At 33.2% G+C, this 14,857-nt stretch overlaps 1 protein-coding gene across 1 annotated transcript in view; it reads right to left on the bottom strand.

The window, feature by feature from the left end:
* The window catches only part of LOC126777186 (orexin/Hypocretin receptor type 1-like), a 159,023-nt gene extending 149,226 nt beyond the window's left edge, over positions 1 to 9,797 (bottom strand). The window contains 1 exon segment of the mRNA XM_050500153.1: positions 9,558 to 9,797. The gene's annotated coding sequence lies outside the window, so the exon portion shown is untranslated.
* Between the last annotated feature and the right edge of the window lie 5,060 nt (positions 9,798 to 14,857).

Genomic DNA, 14,857 nt, shown 5'->3' with positions numbered 1-14,857 from the left:
AAAAAATAAGTTAAGACGATGTTTCGAATTTTTGTTGTAATATTATTTTATGTTCAAACATAATACGTTGCAGTAAGAGCTCTTAAATGAATAATGTTATAAATAACTTTTCTCGTGTTCATAAAAAGACGAAAACTAAGATGTTGCATGATTTTTTTATGAAATCGTTATGTTGACTGGCAAATGGGCTAACTAATATAAAGTGGTCACCACTGCCCATAGAAACTGAAAGTTATTTACAATATTTTACAATGCCAATACTCCACCAACCTTGAGACAGTTGTGCAGTGTAACTACACTGACCCTTCAAACCGCAACACAACAATAATCTCTATTACTGTTTCGGTAGAATATTCGATGAGTGGGTGGGTACTGTATTTCTCTTGTAATACAAATACTGTTGGGCCAAGCCCTCCTCTCTTTTTGAGGAGTTAGGAGCCCATATTACTAAAATGCTCGAAGATACACATATAGTAAACTTTTATTTTACATATTCCTTTAACGCCGAGCAGGTTATGACTTATTGTTACCAGAAATGGTTGCCTGACACAATCAGTGAAGATTCGTAAGTTCTAATTACTGGGCCATCTCGGCTCAGTACCAAAAATGCCTTGGAGCCACAATCATGTAAGTTATTTCGTGATTCCACTAGGTTCATCTCATGATCTTCTTACTCCTATTATATTGAGTAAGATTATGTATATTTGGTTCCGTTGTAACATGATTTTCATTATTTTACTCGGCATAAAATCGTTAAATCTTGATACATTTGATACGGGTGGATTATCACATATCCGAATCTTAAATTGTTCTCAAAGAATGAAAGTGCGATAAACATTAACTTTGCCATATATTTAATAGCGTTTTCTGATTTAAGAAAATAAAGAATATACGTTATTAGTCAAATATTAATATTATTTTGAACTTGAACAAAGAAAAATTTAAGTACCTAATAAAATTTATTTTATATAATCCAAATCCTATGTAATGATCATGATTATATGTACACGCACAAATTAAACTAAAAGAAATTTATAAACAATTAAATATTAAAGGAAAATCGATTTTCTTAATGAGATTACGTAACAGCATGTCTGTTTATAATATTTTCTGTAATCTGTAAATAGTATTTTCATTATATAAGTTGATTTTATATAATTTATGATATATACTAAAAATGCCTAATATTTAAAAATTCCAAGTGAGTGATATCCTACTAACCGATTTCGGTCACGGTGGCCAATCTCATGAGAGACCAGCCAACTCCGCAGGATATATTATAGTGCACAAGTACGCGGTCTATTACAGGTGCAATCTCTATGCATTCACACTTATAATCCGGTAGGACAGCAAGCTGATACGACCAGAAAGAGCTCAGGCTCTAGACCAATAACTTTACGTACTTTCTGCGGCACGGGAGTGTACACACTTCATATTGCTAGGGCGCTAATAAGAAAATTGCGGTTGGCATGGTTGGCAGATACTTGCCTTTCGCGCCGAAGATTATGGGTTCGATTCCCACCAAGGACAGACGTTTGTGTACATGAACATGTCTGTTTATGTTGAGTTTGGGTGTAATTCTCTATATAAGTATGTATTTACAAAAGAAATGTAGTATATATATATTGTCTGGCTTCCATGGTACAAACTCTTTTTAATTTGAGATCAGATAGCCGTGGGTGAATAATATCACAGGATATTATTATTATTATTATTATTATTATTATACCAGTATATATTATTATATTTTTTTTGACCGACATGGGGTTTGAACTCAGGACCTCGGGATCTACGACCCTATTTCTAACCACTAAGCCAACGCAGCAGTAAAGAAAACAAGTATCAAAATAACGTATCAAATCGATAGTCAATATTTTACAATCGACTCGAGCAGTCGAGAGTATCTAAAGTTGGATTTGTTTCCTTAAGAGTGGTTTTGCAAAACTCTGTGTCAATAGTCACTTTATACTTGCTTCTATTCTATTCTAAGCTTGTGAGGAACCGTTAAGTTAGCAATTAATTTCTCAAGTCAAACTTTGACTAAGTTCCAATGAGTTATTGAATTTCAAATAAGATATTGTCTCGTACTAATAGTACAATACATATCCAATATTTTAATATTATTCTAAATAACGAATATTAATACCCGTAACAGCCTGTGCATATCCTACTGCTGCGCTAAAGGCCTCTTCTTCCTTTTTAAGGAGAAGTTTTAGAGCTTATTCCACCACGCTGCTCCAATGCGGGATGGTGGAATACAAATGTGGCAGAATGTCAGTGAAATTAGACACATACAGGTTTCCTCACGATGTTTTTCTTCAGCGTAAAACACGAGATGAATTATACTCACAAATTAAGCACATGAAAATTCAGTGGTGCTTGCCCGGTTTTGAACCCACGATCATCGGTTAAGATTCAGGCGTTCTTACCACTGGGCTATCTCGGCTGTCATAGCCCAGCAATATTAATACCTAGGAAAACAAATTCAATTTAGACGGGATGCAATTAAGGTCACACAAATTCAAGTTGGATTGGTTTGTTGTAATCGAATCGGATCAAGGGCCGATTGTACGTTTCGTATATATTCGAAGTTATGATTCCATTGTAAGTACCGAGTTATCCTTTGTACTGTTAGATAACTTGAAATAACTTCAATTAACAAAGATATAAGCTAAGACTCTCTGATTGTTGTTACATTGTCTATTTAAAAAATTAATAATAAAAACAAATATACTTTATTAACAGAAACTGGGCAGACGTTGCCTAGTATACATATATGTTAGTCATGATAATGAACAGTGTAGAAAGAGATACGATGCAACGCCATCTAGCGGTGAGTAACAACAAAGTAGATTTTTAACTATTATAATATTCAAACTCAAAGTAAAAATATATATTTTTCAAAAAGGCACTTACAAGTCTTTTTTAATAATTATTGTATGATTTCAATTTCATAATAAAGCTACCACCGGTTCGGAATGTAAAATAAGTTAGAAGAACCGAAAAATAAAAAAAGAAACTCAATACTTACTCTTTTTAACAGTGAAAAAAATTAATATAATGAACATATACAATTATATTTATGAAAATCAAATAATTTCAATGAACTAGCTTCAACCTCTTCTATCGTTTATATAATTCTAGACCTTATATATTTTTATTTTTCGATGATATAGTTATTGGTAAACATATAGCAGAAAAATAAAATAAGCGGAATTTTAACTATAATATAGTATATAAGAGTAAGAATAATTATATGTTATGTAAGTATAGATTACATTTTACGCAAACGCGTCGTTGGAGCAATCCTGCCAGCCTTCGAAGCCTGGATGAGATGAAAGCGACGAGTCACCTTCCGACTTACGCAAGTAATGACCGGTCATGGTTGTTTTGGAGAATACCTGTGTAAGATCGGACGTGAATCGACGGCGATGTGTCACCACTGTGACGCGGACCGGGACACCGCTCAGCATACGTTTGAGGTGTGCCCCGCGTGGAGTGCGGAGAGGGAGATCCTGGTCCGTGAAGTCGAACAAGACACGCCCTGCGAGCAATCGTGTCGGCGATGCTTCGCAGGGAATCGGCGTGGAGGGCTGTAGCCTCCTTCTGTGAGACCGTCATGGTTCAGAAGGAAACGGCGGAGCGGGAATGGGAAAGGGCCGGCCGTCGTCTCGGCCCTCCCATAGTCCAGACGCCCGGGGCTTAACAGATAGGGCGTAACCCTGGGGCCGTGGATGCGTGAGGTGGGGGCCTCACGTGTCCTATTTCAGACGGCCCTGTGGAGGACGGCAGCCGTGATGGCCTCGCGCTGCCGGAAGCACTAGCGGGGGGGGCGAGATTCGCCCCCTGATGAGAGCTCCGCCGAGCCACGAGTGGAGCAAAGCACGGGAGAGGCCGCGGATGCGTTATATCAACACGATCCCGCAGCTTTTCCGATCCGTGATGAAGACGGCCATCGCAGTGGTTTTAGTGGGTAAGAATCCCACATAACCCGGTTCCACCCCTATTTTTTTTTTTTTTATAGAATAGGAAGGCGGACGAGCATATGGGCCACCTGATGGTAAGTGGTCACCAACGCTCTTAGACATTAGCATTGTAAGAAATGTCAACCATCGCTTACATATCCAATGCGCCACCAACCTTGGGAACTAAGATTTTATGTCCCTTGTGCCTGTAATTACACTGGCTCACTCACCCTTCAAACCGGAACACAACAATACCAAGTATTGCTGTTTTGCGGTAGAATATCTGATGAGTGGGTGGTACCTACCCAGACGAGCTTGCACAAAGCCCTACCACCAGTAGAATGGACCTATAGGACCCGGGTACCTTTCTGAAGGTTTCCATTGCGAGAAAAAAAAAGATTACATTTTAAATCGCAATAAACGGAAGGAAACAAAAAAAACTAGGCACGCAACGGCGCGGACACAAAAGTCTGTGGAGATATTATCTGTACTTATATTATAAATGCGATATTAACTAAAACGATTTGGATAAAATTTTGTATGAAGCAAGCTTGAACCCAAAGATAAAACATAGGCTTCTTTTTTATACCTAACAATCACCCCCCCCCCCCCCCCCCACAAACACGCAGGCGAAAGCTATTACATATACAACGATTAAAAAAGGAGAACATAAAATCCTTAAAGATTAATATATATGTGATGAGTGTTGTAGATCGGCCGTGGGTATCGAAGTAATTAGATATATATGATCTCAACAGACAGGATTAAGATATAAATATAATATATAGATTCTACAGCAAAGTACCGAAAACACTCTGACTACTCTTAGCTACTTATTAAAATACATAAGTATAAACACAGTAACTTAATTACAGCAAATCTAATCATATGTAATTATCAAAATTTATGCTTCAAGTGACCTTCATTGCTTATTAAATAAACCTTTCCATTTTTAAAATTAACAAGCTAAAAAATATTAGTTATTTAAATTCTTACTTTTTAACAATTCCTGTCTTGCTTGGAGCAAAATAGCTAAATTATGTAAAGAAGTGGAATGATTCGCTTAGCGTATCTTCTGCTCGGTTAGTTTTGGTTTTATTGTTTTAAAGTGAGTACATATCTTTATATTACTTAATTCTTTTAAGATATTATACGTTAATCAAGTCAATTTTTACTATTTGTTGTAAGTTCAAAAAACATGTAAGTAATTTTGGAGTAACAGCCTATAAATGTTGCAATGATATAGATTAGGAGCCGGTTGGCGTGGCTGGTAGTTGCCTTTGACGCCGAAGGTTGTGGGTTCGATTCCCACAAAGGACAGACATTTGTGTGTTTGAACATGTCTGTTTGTCCTGAGTCTGGGTGTAATTATCTATATAAGTATGTATTTACAAAAGAAAAGTAGTATATGTAGTTTTTCACTGGTGGTAGGGCTTCGTGCAAGCTCGTCTGGGTAGGTATCACCCACTCATCAGATATTCTGCCGCAAAACAGCAGTACTTGTTATTGTTGTGTTCCGGTTTGAAGGGTGAGTGAGCCAGTGTAATTACAGCCACTAGGGACATAAAAAATCTTAGTTCTCAAGGTTGGTGGCGCATTGGCTATGTAAGCAATGATTGACATTTCTTACAATGCCAATGTCTAAGGGCGTTTAGTGACCACTTACCATCAGGTGGCCCATATGCTCGTCCACCTTCCTATTCTATAAAAAAATATATATATCAGTTGTCTGGTTTCCAAAGTACAAGCTCTGCTTACTTTAGGATCAGATGGCTGTGTGTGAATAATGTCCCAGGCTATTATTATTATTTAGCAAAATTTCATACGACATCTGTGTAACTTACCAACTTGCTTTAATTTAAAGGAATCACTAATATGCATATTTATCCGTTATTTAAGCATAAAGCTGTTTGGAGTGACGAACAACCAAATAATAACTGCGATTTTTATATCGCTAGGCGGTTCGTAAACCTATTGACGCTTCGATTATATTATATATTTTAAGTGGGTGGTACTTATTCAGGCGCTGCACAAATCCGTAGCTACTACAGTTGAAGAGATCTCATTCAGTTTACTTGCCTTAATTTTCTTCTCAAAAGATTAGTAGCAGGCCTTAAATATCTTAAGAAGGTTCCGAGTTTACTCAACCGAGTTTTCAGTGAGATATGATGGATATTCATGTGTCAGAATTTAGAATGTAATCCGTGATCATGAGCACGAGATAAAATCTTAACTATCCTAACTAATATTATTAATGCGAAGGAAGTTTGTTTATTTGTTTGTTACGCCTTAACTACTCTACCGGTCAACATTAGAAAATTTAATATAAACTCAGTGTTTAAATTAATAAAGTTATCCTCAAAAACCGTTGTTGCTTGCTTATCATATCATATCACGGGCTTGATATATCCCGACATTCTGGACTTTTCATTGTTCTATCGTAATTAAATTAATTTCTTCGAATCGGATATTGACCGTGGGTTGCACTAGATGTCCGAAAAGTATAATACATATGTAACTTGAAGGTTATTAAAATAATTTATAATAAAAGAAACCCCATAATATTTGATATATCGATTTGAAACAATAAAAACATAGTTCAGTTTTAAAAATAAATATATTTTTCCTATTAATATAATTATAAATAACAACAAAGTGTATAGTATAAGCGGCACGCATAAACAAGAGAGTAAGTAGTGAGCGGTGGCTGAGAGGGCTCATCATGGCATAAGAGAGCGTTTGCCGTAACGGCATACGAGTCAGTCGAACCCTCAAGGTGAGCTAATAGTATTAATTATAAATAAATAAAACTACTTTATTAACTATTACAGCATAAAGTTTGTGTCTGTATTAGAACATAAAATAACATAATATAATGATGACATATACGATCAATAATAAACAAAGAGACCAATATTTTTTAGTTCTACTTTGCCAATAAAAAAAATAAAAAAAATAAATTAAAATAAATAATAATGGAATAAGCTCCAAGCCTTCTTCTCAAAAAGTGAGAGAAGGCCTTGAGCCCAGCAGTGGGACATTCGCAGACTGTTACGGTTACGGTTGTCAGTATAAATATACTCAAATTGTCACATAATATGTTATTAATAATATAACGAAATATGAAGTCGATGGTCGAGATGATTCGATTAAAACTAAGCCGAGTCCAATTTGATGAGAAGGACAATAAAAATTACATTTTGTTTTATTAAAGAAGAAAGGAGAGAGTTATAATTTTATAACTTACATATTTCATAGGCTTAAGAAGTTTATTTCTCATCAAGAACAAAAGTTCACTTACACGAGAAACGACTTACATAATTTTCTTATATCTATATTATAATGATCGGCGTATTTATACAAAACAAAAGGAATTACATGTATAATTCTTCAAATCAAGCTTTGACAGTGTTTCCTTAGTTCAGTCTTAAATTTTACAAAGGATTTTTCATTAATTAATTCTTTGAGTAAGCTATCGTAAAGTTATTTCGTAAAGAAAAATCTAGTAACTTCAAAATAACATGATAATATTTGAATAAAAATAGAGGTTTAGTTATATTAGCATGGGTTTTATTAAAAATTGCTTTTACGGTATTGAAATGTTTGATTAAACAAAAAGCGGTTCAATTGTTACATTTTTATTATGTCATTTTGAATGTGGCTTTTTCGCGGATGAATATCTTATTCTAGTCTTGTATAAAAGAATAAAGTTTGTATGTTTGTTCTCTATGCGTTTCTAAGCCATACATCCGATTGTGATTAAACTTCAGGGAGTTCATTTCATCGTTGCTTTTTCCGAACCAATTTGACTTAAGAACCTTCAAGAAAAGAGTACTTATTCCATAAAGGCCGGCAACGCACTCGCAAACCCTCCGGTGTTCACGTCCAGGGCATAGGTAATCACTTTCCATCAGGTGACAAGATGGTTTGTCTATAAATAAAAGCCCCCGAATTTTCCTGGTGCAAAACCTTTTTTTTATAAAGACAATCTTCAATATAAACATTTTACGCAACCTTTATTCTGCTAAGCCAGGAGGGGAAGCTAAAATATAAATTTTTTATTGGATGTGTGCTACTCGATACACTATTATTTTATATTTCATGATAAATAACTCGTTTAGTCCAGTCCATACAAAAATATATAGTATTGTGCAAAAATTATATTAAGAAATTATATGTAAGCACAATTCAAAACTGTTGCAAATTTTTTGTATGTAAGAATAGTATTTTATTTTGTTAATCATATTCTTATTTATTTTAAAATCAGAATAATTTATTACTGATGGTTTTAATAGAGCATAAGTGAAATAATATTAAGTTTTATTTCTTATTATTTTTTATGTTTTACCGACAATCTCAATTAAGAGTTATAATATATAAAAATCTTTGTAATTATATTAACACATGTATTAAAGCACTTAACTCAAATTCTATACGAAAATTAAAAGTTGTTAGAAATTTTATTTGTCATAAATATAACAAATACAAATTATGAACTACATCCACGATAGTAACAGTAGTACAGTACAGTAACAGCCTGTAAATGTCCCACTGCTGGGCTAAGGCCTCCTCTCCCTTTTTTGAGGAGAAGTTTTGGAGCTTATTCCAATATAGATAGTAACAAATTAAATCAAAATATACTTTATTCAATGCTATTACGAGCATTTTTGAATCGTGAAAGCATTTGAGGAATTTTATTACACAAACGAACACCATGTCCAAGGAAGGATGAATTCGCTTTGTGGAGACGGAAACCTGATTTTACAAGTTTTTACTTCTCGTGTTTATACAATATTTAGCGATAAATTTTTATCGAACATATCGTGCACGAAACATGACGACGTAATATAAAATAAAGGTATTATTAATTAAAAATATTTTGGTATAAAACTATTTATATAAATGTATTTGTTATACGAACTATTTTCTTTTATCAGGTATTTCTATAACCCAACAGAACAAAACATAAGTATAATAATAATAATAATTTAAACCCAAATAAAAAAAACTATAATATAAATGTTTTAAGGTAGTTTATTTTTAATATATTTATACATTATGTATTATTTCTGTAATTTGACGTAAATTATTAAAAGAATCGTTAATATTATTAAATTATTCCCAAAATAATTAAGAATGTTGTCTACCGTCCATTTTGAATCGTGAAAAATAAAATATTTAGTAATTAATACATATTATTAATGATTAATACGAATAATCCATTATTAATGGTTAAGTTTATCGATAAAAATTATATGAATGGGGTTTTTAATAAATGGGCTTTACAATATTTCGAAAAAAGTAATGTTGATTTTTGTTTTGAAATAACTTAATATTAATAAAAAACATTTAATCCTTATTTTTTTAATTATAAGAATCAGTAGTCGTAATCGTAATCGTAGGGTAATCACACAATATATATTTTCTACCATATAATGCTTGTATTATTTTATTTTTTTCGTATTATATTAAAAATTACTTTTCAGAAAGCGTATTTAACACATTTATTTATTTTTTATATTGTATATAATATAACAATTAACAGAAATAACAAAATAAAAGACCATATAACCATATACAACAATTACTTACGTTTCCAGTAGCTGGCAAGAGATCAGAAAATTTCTCTAATACAAAATTAACAAAATTAATTTTCATTTAACGCACAATAAAAACTTTTTCGTCAACTTTCACAGTAAAAATAGGTTTTACATATTTAGATCTTGCACTAAAAAATAAACCACTACATTACTTTTATAGTTTTTTTTAAGCTTAAAACTTTTCCGACGTTCGAAAATGTAAGCGAACGTTGTACGATGTCAGGCATGCACTGCGAGGCGTAAGCGGTGTACAACTGATTTCCCGCGCTCGGCCATGACAGAAATACGCTGCCACAGATTAAATAGAAGCGGAATATCGTACCATACGTATTAAATAAATGTTATTCGATATTTGAATATTTTATAAAGATTTTTGGATTCAATCAAGCAAAATTATAATAGATTTTCTTAACTACTATTATTTTTAAAGTATTTTTTCTACTATATAGATCCGATAGATACTATATAGTCCGTGACATAGGGTCAGGGAGACAGTTTGACGATTTGACCTGTAACGGTTGAAAAGGGCACGGCCTCTAATGAATGAATAGATTAAAATCAAGGGTTTCTCTGATAGGCAACAAGACACATAGCTTTGAAAGGCTTTTAATACTTTAAAAATACTAATTGTATATACTGTGTCCAATTACTATGAAAATAAATAAAATAATATAAATGAATCTTTTTTTTTCTAAATTCTTCGTTCGAAGTTATGAATGACAAAACGTTAATTTTATCGATTTTCATAGACAAATCGCGTTTGATCAAAAAATAAATGATGTATATACGTCATATGTATGTACGTCATTATACACTTCGTTAGATTTTCCGTATGTTCTCACCCACGTTAAACTTTACTGCTCCGCCCGCGTGGGTCGTATCACGATGTTTTATAACACATACGTTTTCGTTCAGCGGCGAAAAGTGGATGGTACAAAGAACCATATCTACCATTATTGGTTACTCTGACGTCTTCTCTGGATGACCCCGAACGCTCTGCAAAGCGTTGTTCAAAGAAGTTGAAAGGTCTGCTTTTAAGTTACACCAATTTAAAAGGAAGACCAAATATATGTAATATTAATAATATCCTGGCACATTATTCAAACACGGTCATCTGATCCCAAACTAAGCAGATCTTATAGTATGGAAACAGACAATTGATATACTACTTATACTATTTTTCTTTTGTAAATATATACTTATATAGATAATTACACCCAGACTCGAGCAATATAAGATTATATATATAGGAGCTTATTAGTTATAATACATATTGTTCTTAACATTTTGTTTATTTTATATAGTACATATTATAGATATGTATTTCTTCTTAAGTCAATTGTTAGTGCTAACTATACCCGATTTTTGTTCCTGCGATAATCCTTAATAGATGTTTCCTGGAAGAGGTGTTCTCTTGTAAGTGATACCTTTGCGTACTTTTCAATCTAACTGTTTTTAAACTTTTTATAAATGATGTGTTTGACTTAATAAATACAAATTATTATTTTTTATTAGCCGCCATCTAAGCACGCGTGTAATTGACATATATCAGAACACACGTTAAATTGTATGACAACGATTTTTGGATCAAATCTCAAAGGATTCTTCATTAAATGATTTTACTTACTTCACTTATCGGCTCAATACATTCTTTGCATGAATGGATGTAAGGATGTATTGAACCGGAAAATACCTCTGTCTATTGTGTATTATTTGATTCCTTCCTTAAAACTTGTGATTGATCATCCATTATTCTGAAATAGTCCGTTAACTAAAAGTTCAGTTATTTAATATCCTTTTTGATGTACGATTGTTTTTACTTCGGACATTTAGATAATATACCACTAATACATAACTGAATATATAATAAATCCATGAAATAACATGATATAGATAATAATAAAGTGTGGAGTTAGCATTCGTTGATTTCCATGTAAAGTTATAATTAAATTGTGTTTATGTTATTTAATTAACGGTCGAGAAATTAGTACTTTTTTATTTACGTCATAATTTATTCTGAACAATATTTCAAAATTTTGTTTTAAGGATAAAAGTATTTCAAATAATGTTAAACCTTTGTGGTTATGGCAGAATAGAATAGAGCCGCCTATTCTCAACGCGTGGGTGATGTGAGAGACGATATAGGGAATTAAGTAAATACATCAATCGTCGTCCGTCGACCTCGTGATTGCCTCTTTTGGTTGCAAAAGCATGCTCAAGGAGATTTGTTCAGTTACGCAGCAGTTTATAGTGCACTACCTAGAAGTGACTGAGATCCTATTTCAGGATGATATCCTTGTCACTTATAAATGCTGCTACTAGGAAAAGGGCTCCTCACCCGTGTGTCGTTTTAACAAGAAATCAAACTATTTTTATTTTACTTCGTAATGAACTTAACATGAAGTAACAAACGAATTTATATTATTCTAGCAATACCCAACAGACTTTGTCTTGTTTGTAAATAATATGATTTAATGACGCGGAACGAAAGGGCCTAAACAAAACATATTGATGAACAAACATTTAAATGAATAATTCCTGTTTGTTTTTAGGCTGGGAACCTTCTCGGTCGTACGTAGAACAATTCACCAAAGTTCTATAACAATTGGATCAATAGATTAAGGGCGCAATGAGGACGTACATACAAAAATTTATTTTTTATTATATAGAATGAAGTTCTGCTTCTCATATACCATTGTAAGTCAGATTTGGTGGACTCATTATGAATGTAACTTAGATCAAAGATAGACGCTGTATTCTTATTATTATTTAATTATAATAGGTAAGCGAACTGGTATACGGCAATGCACCACCAACCTTGGGATCAGAGAAGTTACATCCCTTGTGCCTGTCCACTGGCTTGCTCACCCTTTAAACTGGAACACAACAATACTAATTACTGTTTAGCGATAGTATATGTATATATGATGAGTGGGTGGTACCGACCCAAGTAAAGTATTTTTAATTAATTATATTTGAGTGTTGGTCAAATTGAAATATTATTATTCCTTTGCTTATAACTGTATGTAGGGCGGCATGTATATTATGTAGGTTACAATTTCTAGAAAAATATTTTATGTTTTTCTATAGTTTATTGACCTTTGTTAAGGTCGCGTTGGTTTCAAATATACAAAAATATCAAAAAAGGCTGCGAGTTTATGGTTTTCAATTGTTTTTAATACATAGTATTATTTTTTTATATTAGTATTTTATGTTTACAAGGTCTTTAATAGTTGAAAACAATGCCTTAAGTGAGGATCGAGCAATTGTAGGGAAATCAAACAGCAGAGGGTCAAAAGTATCGCATATTCAAGGTCATGCTTTAAATCTAGTATACATTGATTTATTATTATTATTATACTGACGTAGGACGCTCAGGTTGTAATCGGATTTTAACGTAATATTCACCTTTATAATAATAAGCCTTTATAAAAAATAGCCTCTATTTATACTGTACCGTATACCTTAACAGCCTGTGAATGTACCACTGCTGAGCTAAGGCCTCCTATCCTCTTTTTGAGGAGAAGGTTTAGAACTTATTCCACCACGCTGCTCCAATGTGGGTTGATAGAATACACATGTGGCATAATTTCAATGAAATTAGACACATGCAGGTTTCCTTACGATGTTTTCCTTCACCGTCAAGCACGAGATGAATTATAATCACAAATTAAGCACATGAAAATTCAGTGGTACTTGCCCGGGTTTGACCCACGATCGTAAGTTATCGCATATCGCATTGGATCAGCGTGGTGGAATAAACTCCAAACCTTCTCCTCAAAAGGGAGAGGAGATCTTAGCTCAGCAGTGGGACGTTCACAGGCTGTTAATAATTCCCAAGGTCGGTGGTGCCTTGGTGTTTGTGACCAAACTCGGTCAGGATACCATCATCATCAATATTATTTTTTTCTGGTAAATTTGGGATGAATGATGGGATTTAATTTTCCCATTCAAATAACTAAATTGAAAAAAAAACTATAACTTCTAACGTATAGTATCATTCTATAAGTTCCACAACTTAAATGTAGGCGATCCAGTAATGTCAACCTTATCCTAATTTTGTCAAACGAAATTTTTTTACCATAAAAAAGTGTTGTTGGTAGGTAAAAATTTAATCACAAAACAATTGTAATAATATAAATATTTATATTAAGTACGTGATGTAAAGCAAAATTTATTCATTGATAAGGAGCGTACGGTTTTTTACGATTAATGAAGTTTCAATTTTAAATACATTACAAATTATTATCACCGACTTATTATTATTGCTATATTTTGAAGTCGATTCAACACGTGGAATATTATAGTCTAGCTGAACGAATGAATGAATTCAATGACTGAATGCCATAAGATACATAACCAAATAAAAATGTGTATCTTCTGAAAATTATTCATATGCAATAAAAACTGTGAACCAATCTAAGCTATGTATATATTTACTATTATATACAGCTAAAGTGTTTATTTGCTCGTTCATTCATTTTTATTTACTTGTTTAGGACGCTAATCCCAACATTTATCAAACAGATTTAAATAAAATATTTTGCGATAAGCGTTTTATTTAACGGGTTTTTAGGGCCTAACATCACGCTATGAAAGGTATTACTTTTATATTTTACTCCGATATCACAATGATCTTCAAATATATCATTCCAATCACAGCTTTTATAGCATACGTAGGCGGATGAGCATATGGGCCATTTGAGTATACATAAGTAAGCATGATCCTTCTATATTTATTAAAAGAAAAGACTTGATCTTTAAATTAATAAAGCTGGTATTTAATATTTTTTTTTATTTTATATCATAGGTAGGCGGACGAGCAAACAGGCCACCAAATGGTAAGTGGTCACCAACGCCCATATCATCACATTGGCATTCTAAGAAATGTTAACCATCGTTTACATCGCCTAACGAACCTTGGGAACTAAGATGTTATTTTTTTATATATATAATAGAAAGGCGGACGAGCATATGGACCACCTGATGGTAAGTGGTCACCATCGCCGATAGACATTGGCATTGTAAAAAATGTTAACCATCGCTTACATCACCAATGCGCCACCAACCTTGGGAACTAAGATGTTATGTCGCTTGTGCCTGTAATTACACTGACTCACTCACCCTTCAAACCCGAATACAACAATATCGAGTACTGCTGTTTTGCGGTAGAATATCTGATGAGTGGGTGGTACCTACCCCGACGAGCTTGCATATAGCTCTACCACCAGTTCCTTGTGCCTGTAATTACAGTGTTTTACTCACCTTTCAAACCGGAACACAACAATACCA

The sequence above is a fragment of the Nymphalis io genome, chromosome 22 (assembly GCF_905147045.1).
Source record: "Nymphalis io chromosome 22, ilAglIoxx1.1, whole genome shotgun sequence".
In the NCBI taxonomy this organism is placed as follows: Eukaryota; Metazoa; Arthropoda; class Insecta; order Lepidoptera; family Nymphalidae; genus Nymphalis; species Nymphalis io.
The sequence above is the reverse complement of the archived record's forward strand: the minus strand, read 5'-3'. Positions and strand labels throughout refer to the sequence as shown.